Source organism: Hemibagrus wyckioides, linkage group LG18, assembly GCF_019097595.1.
Source record: "Hemibagrus wyckioides isolate EC202008001 linkage group LG18, SWU_Hwy_1.0, whole genome shotgun sequence".
NCBI lineage: Eukaryota > Metazoa > Chordata > Actinopteri > Siluriformes > Bagridae > Hemibagrus > Hemibagrus wyckioides.
Window position 1 is genome coordinate 19,450,923 of NC_080727.1, and position 6,072 is coordinate 19,456,994.

General features: G+C 42.2%; 1 protein-coding gene across 2 annotated transcripts in view; it reads right to left on the reverse strand.

Moving 5' to 3' along the window:
- The window catches only part of ndst1b (N-deacetylase/N-sulfotransferase (heparan glucosaminyl) 1b), a 71,288-nt gene extending 65,750 nt beyond the window's left edge, over positions 1-5,538 (reverse strand). For both annotated transcript variants that reach the window (XM_058415296.1, XM_058415295.1), the window contains exon 1: positions 5,335-5,538. The gene's annotated coding sequence lies outside the window, so the exon portion shown is untranslated. The remainder of the gene's footprint in view (positions 1-5,334) is intronic.
- Between the last annotated feature and the right edge of the window lie 534 nt (positions 5,539-6,072).

Here is a 6,072-nt window from a genome sequence, read left to right on the forward strand (position 1 = left end):
TTCTGCTTGTACAGAGAAAAAGAGAACAGACGTGAAAAAACGGACAGGCACCTATAGCACCCATACAATAAAAATCCACCAAGCTGCGACGAAAATATTAACTTAAATCGCCACGCTGCTTGTAGGGTAATTACACTACTTGTGTGTGAGCGAACAATACAAGCAATTAGAATCATCAAGAGCCTTGGAGAACGACTCATCACAAAAGAAAAATGTAAAGAGAAAGCAAACTAACCAGTTGATTAACACTGGTAGCGTTACGTAGAAATCTGTAATTAGAAGCGTTTCGGTTTTCTGAGCCGAAGCTCATTACCCATGGCTTCGATTGCCTCAATTGTCACAGGAGCAATACCGATTCAAATGATTTCCTGTCTCTCTTATGCAACAGCCTTTTATAAATAAACTTCCATCAGAACATGAAGCCAGGAGCTGTGTTCTGCAGACAGGCAGCGTGAGAGAGCGAGAGCGAGAGAGATAGATTGAGAGTTGTAAGGAGAGCAGCGGGAGTCTCGGAGAGAACGCTCGGATTCCCTCTGCCCTGTCCAATTTGTCTGATTGCTCATGGTGGACTTTCCCCCTGTTATCATAAGGGCTAAACCCCGTGGTGCTACACAGCACGAGCTGAAGAGTATTAGCAGAGCTACAGATTGGAGGGCTGCCCGAGGTCATCTGGCTTCAATACACCATCAAAGACAGAGGTGTGTGTGTGTGTGTGTGTGTGTGAGAGTGGGGGGGTGATCCGAATATTCCCGGCGCTGTACCTGACACACATGTGTTTTTGTCATCTTTTGAAACGAGATAAAAACGCAGAGGACTCAAGTACCGACCTAAAGCCTAATTAATTCAGCACGGAAGCACGTAACAAAGCGCTGGATATTATATCCTCTAACAGGCAGGAGCGGAAAAAAACACCACACAGGCTCAAAGTTCACCTCTCGCAGGCCCTAGCTACTAACCTCAGGCAGTCTGGAAGCTTCCATTATTGACTCGAGGTCTTCCCCAGCATTCCCTCTGGCATCTTTGACAAGGTCTTTGCTTTCTTTATTGAAAGGCTGAGTTTGATTTTTTTTTTTTTTTTATATTCGCTCATTTCAGGCGCTCAGTCTCTCGTTCACCTTTCAAACGGAGAAGATTTATAGTGACACAAACCAGGCAGAGGCGTTCTTTTCTCTGTGTGTGTGTGTGTTCAAAGAGCTTGTCTTCTCTGACTGTGGAGTTTGTTAACCTCTTCAGCCTCGTGCAGCCTTCCGGTTAATGAAACGAGAGAGCTTCTATTGTTATCCAAACTTCGGTTCGTGAAAGAATCTGTTCTCCAAAAAGTGCTTTATATCCTGTTGAGATTTTGCCTTTAAACACTCAGAAGAATAAAAAAAAAACGTGTCCCGTCTGCACTACGTGCCCTGTTTCCTTCATCAGGCTCAAAACTCAAACCTTTACTAACATATCTTTGTCTTCTAATCCACTTACGAATCCTTAACACTCTCGTTACTTCGTCAGCGCTTCAAATGTTCAGCGTCTAATATGGCTTAGGCGTATTACCCGGGCAGCCTCGTAAGCAGAACGGTTAAGCTACATTGTTTTGTTATGAACATCTCATGACCTGACCTCGGCGACCCAGCATCGTGACCCGGTCTGACCCTGAAACGTACGTTCTTGTTTAGGTTAAGATCACAGTAACAAATATTAGACACAACATTGTCCACATGAGCTGAAATGACCGTATAAAGCTAATGGTAATAGATATAAACTCTTTTCCCTGATCCCTTCCAGCAAATTTTTACGTTACTAATGCTGATGTACATGTTACAAACTCAGGAGTTATGGTTATCACAGGCTACGTGATTTTACCCCCGATTTCCCAGTCACTAACTATTTCTCGCACCCGCCGTCTTCCCTTAGTGCATTCCTATTCGGGGCTCAAATATTTTCAAGCATGTTGGATTTTCTCAGTGGCAGATGGGGAAGTTTAAACTCTCTGAAACTAGTATCAGGAACAGTGCCTAGAAACAGCCAGTGAGAGTCTGAAAGGAAATGAATTGTATCTGCTGTCACGCGCAGCAGATCCCTGAATCCGGTTCATTATCCATCGATTAGAGCAGGAGTAAGAGGGCAATACAGAACAGCAGAACAGACGATCCTCACAGCCTACATCACTCTAACCAATCCCTTCCACCACATTTTTTCTTATTTCCTTTTTTTTTTTTGTTTCCACATAGCTCATGAGAAACCAAAACTTATCACAAAGCCTCCTCTGTGAATAATTGTGTAGTATGCACACACCTATGTCTACCAAACAACTGATCGCAAACAATTAGCCTAAAGCTGTGTCCTGTTTTTTCACGTCTATTTAAAATACACAACTGCCGTTTAACCATCATCCGAAATAAGCACGTCTCAAATCCACAGGTTTCTGTTGTTGTTTTTCCTCGGTACATGAAAATGTGTTGAAATTCCTGTCTGGTGTAATCGCAGGTACACTACAGATGGATGAGGATTACACTGAAAACCACTGGGGTATTGCTTCAGCTCAAAACAAACACACAGCCGCTGTTGTGTGTGGAATGCTTGATGCTGATTGGTCAGATGGTGGGGGTTATAAATTCAATAAAAGCACAGCTTGTTATAATACGCTACTGTTTCCATAGTAACAACTTGCACAGTGATGTGTATAGTGAATATTTTATATATATATATATATATATATATATATATATATATATATATATATATATATATATATATATATATATATATATATATATATATATATATATATATATATATATATATATATATATGTGTGTGTGTGTATATGTGTGTGTGTGATCACTGAAAGTGAAATTTTCTTTCTGAGCACAATTTTGAAAGGAGTGTCCAGTGTCAGCACATTGCAATAATCAGGGCTAAAGTTTTCAGAACGTTCTGTGCATCCTAAATATCATAAAACAATAAAATACTGTGAGATACACGTCTGAGTGGAGGTCGACTGTTAGAGCCGCACGCTGACAAGGGTTGTGTATAACGGCGTGGTCTGTAGCGTGTTATTCCGCATAGGACACAGCACTTTACTAGCGACTGCAGCGTTTAATTTATTACTGGACACCAAGTCACACAGTTTAGCGGTTTATAGTTAGATTTAATGTTGTGGAACATCCGGGAGACAAGTTATTTCTTGTTCTCACTTGTGTTAAAGTGGCGATTAACAGACATTACCCCTCTCTCTCTCTGAGAAACCGGACCAGAAAGCGTCTGTCCTGACGACATTTCTGATCAAAAGCACCATGACTAACAAAACATTTGCCACCTTTTACATTAACTAAACGCCTCCTAACAAAACCATCACCAGATCAATGAATAAAGGGTTAATTTTATTGACCAACACATCCATCCATCCGTGTTCTATACCTGCTTTATTCCTAATCAGGGTCACAGGGATCTGCTGGAGCCTATCCCAGCACACACTGGGCGAAAGGCAGGGGTACACCCTGGGCAGGTCACCAGTCCATCACAGGGCCACATATAGACAGACAACCACACACACTCACACAAATCAACCTAATGCATGTGTTTTTGGATTGTGGGAGGAAACCGGAGTACCCGGAGTAAACCCACACAGACACGGGGAGAACATGCGAACTCCAAACAGAAAGGCCCCCGCCTGTTCGAACCCGGGACCTCCTTGCTGTTAGGCAACAGTGCTAACCACCAAGCCACCGTGCTGCCTGACTAACACATACGTATTTTAAATCTGTTTAGCTGTTTATCTGAGAGCTGTCACTATAGAAACAATGATGTGTTAGAAGGAGCGCGTTAATACCTATCGTTAAATCGCGATTCAGCCGGAACTACTTTCCGAGCTTTCCATGCCGAAAATCAACCCACACCTTCTGACCGATCAGATACGAGCATTTAACAAACACTGTGGTATAACATGACAGCACTGACTCTTAAGTATTAAGCATCCCAGAGACGGCACTGGGGAAAAAATAACAATTCTACAGAAAAAATAAATAAATAAAAATTTCCTCATAATCAAGGCATTAATGAAATGCACCTAAGGACCATGTTTACTGCTACAGAGCTACTACTACAGAGCAAGACATGCACCCGGGGGGCGGGACACGTACATTCTCGAGCACTTTCTATTGGACGAACACAAAACTAGTACGAGATGACGGATAAAATGTTTTTTTTTTTTTGCTTCCTTCCCCGCAAACTAATTTGAGTACGCCGCTCCTTCTGATTTCAGACATATTTCCCTAATTTTCATATTCATGCTTCCAGGTGAAAGATACGAGCCGGACAGTTTGACAACATTTCAGTGTGTTTAGGGAAAAACGTTACGGGTCCTCCTCTTCCTAGAACCCTTTTCTGAGAGGGAACCTATTGCTGTCTAGAGAACCTTCAAGGGTTCCACTGAGGGAACAAACGTAGAAGGAACAGAAGAATTAAAGCTGCTGTAAACAATTCTTTCCCCACGGCACCACCTCAGCGACAAGGAGAACCTTTGGTACCTTCATTTTTTTGTCTCGAAGTTATATGACACCCAAACACACCGAAAGCTAGGATTTGCAAAGCCGGAGCTGAGGTATTTTAAATAACCGTTAGTTTCAGTTACTTCTGCTTGGATGTAAATGAAAACCTTTTGCTAACTTGCTTAGCAAACTAGGTGCTAAGGGGAGGGGAGGGGAGGGGAGGGTAAACTCGGCACCTATAAACAGAGAGACTAAACTTATCACAGGGCGGTTATAACCTAAATTCATCCCGTTATGTCTCGTTACATACGTGTACATGTATTTAATTCATATTTTTATTGAACGTTAGTTCAGCTTCAAACAAGAGTTCGCTAGCTAACTTAGCTCACTACCGAGACCCATTTATAATGCTACCGTGAGGGAGGGAGGGCAAATAAGTTAAACAGCACCGATGGACAGTTAGTTAAGCCTTTTATTTCTACTAACTGTTTGTTTGTTTATTTATTTATTTATCTAGACTTCTTAGCAGCTAGACAGTGAGTCTGCAGCTCCAGGCAGGCAGAGTGCTGCTCATATCTAGCTCGGATTCCACATGGATTCCTTCCGGTTGCTGCGGCTGTTGTTGCTAGTTGCTATTGAATCCCCCCCCTTTCTCTCTCTTTTCCTACTTAAATAATCCAGGTTATTGTGTTGTATTGGTTAATCTAGTGAGTTAGTTAGCAAGCAATCCGAGCCGCTAAGCACGGCGTGAGGTTTTGCCGTGTTGCTCAGCCGCCTGCTAGCAATTGAGGGCTAGCTAACGTTAAATACTAAATAAAGGATCAAAATCCATAGAAAAAAATGACACCCGTGCACTCACCCATTCAGCGGCGTGAAGCAGCAGTAGAGAAATGCCGGGATCGTAGATCCGGGCTCTTGGTGGATTTTAATGATTTATGAAGCGCATTGTATCGCCTGCGTGTCAGACTCTAGACTGGAGTGGAGCGTCCCGGGTTTTAATGTGGAGCTGGAAGAGCACAAGATAAACTCGTCTTCTCTCTCCCTCTCTCTCTCTCTCTCTCTCTCTCTCTCACACACACACACACACACATCCACACTGAATGCAGTGCACTGTCGTAGCCGCTAGAGGGCGACCACGCTTCTTCTTCACATTATTATTATTATTATTATTATTATTATTATTATTATTATTATTATTATCATCATCATCATCATTATCATCATCTTCACGATTTTCTACCGTTTTCTTTTTTTTCTTGAATTTTCTACACAAGAACATTTGCAAACATACCGAAACACAAAAGCAAACAAATAGTGGTACACTTATATTGCCAAAAGTTTTGGGACACCCCTCCAAATCATTGAATTCAGGTGTTGTTTTTCCGGGGGTTAGGTTTGACCCCTTAGTTCCACTGAAAGGTTCCACTGAATTAGAGCAGAGACTGCAAGCCAGGCCTTCTCGTTCAACATCAGTGCCTGACCTCACAAATGCACTTCTAGTGAAATGGTCAAAAATTCCCATAAACACACTCCTAAACCTTGTGGAAAGCCTTCCCAGAAGAGTTAAAGCTGTTATAGCTGCAAAGAACGAGCCAAC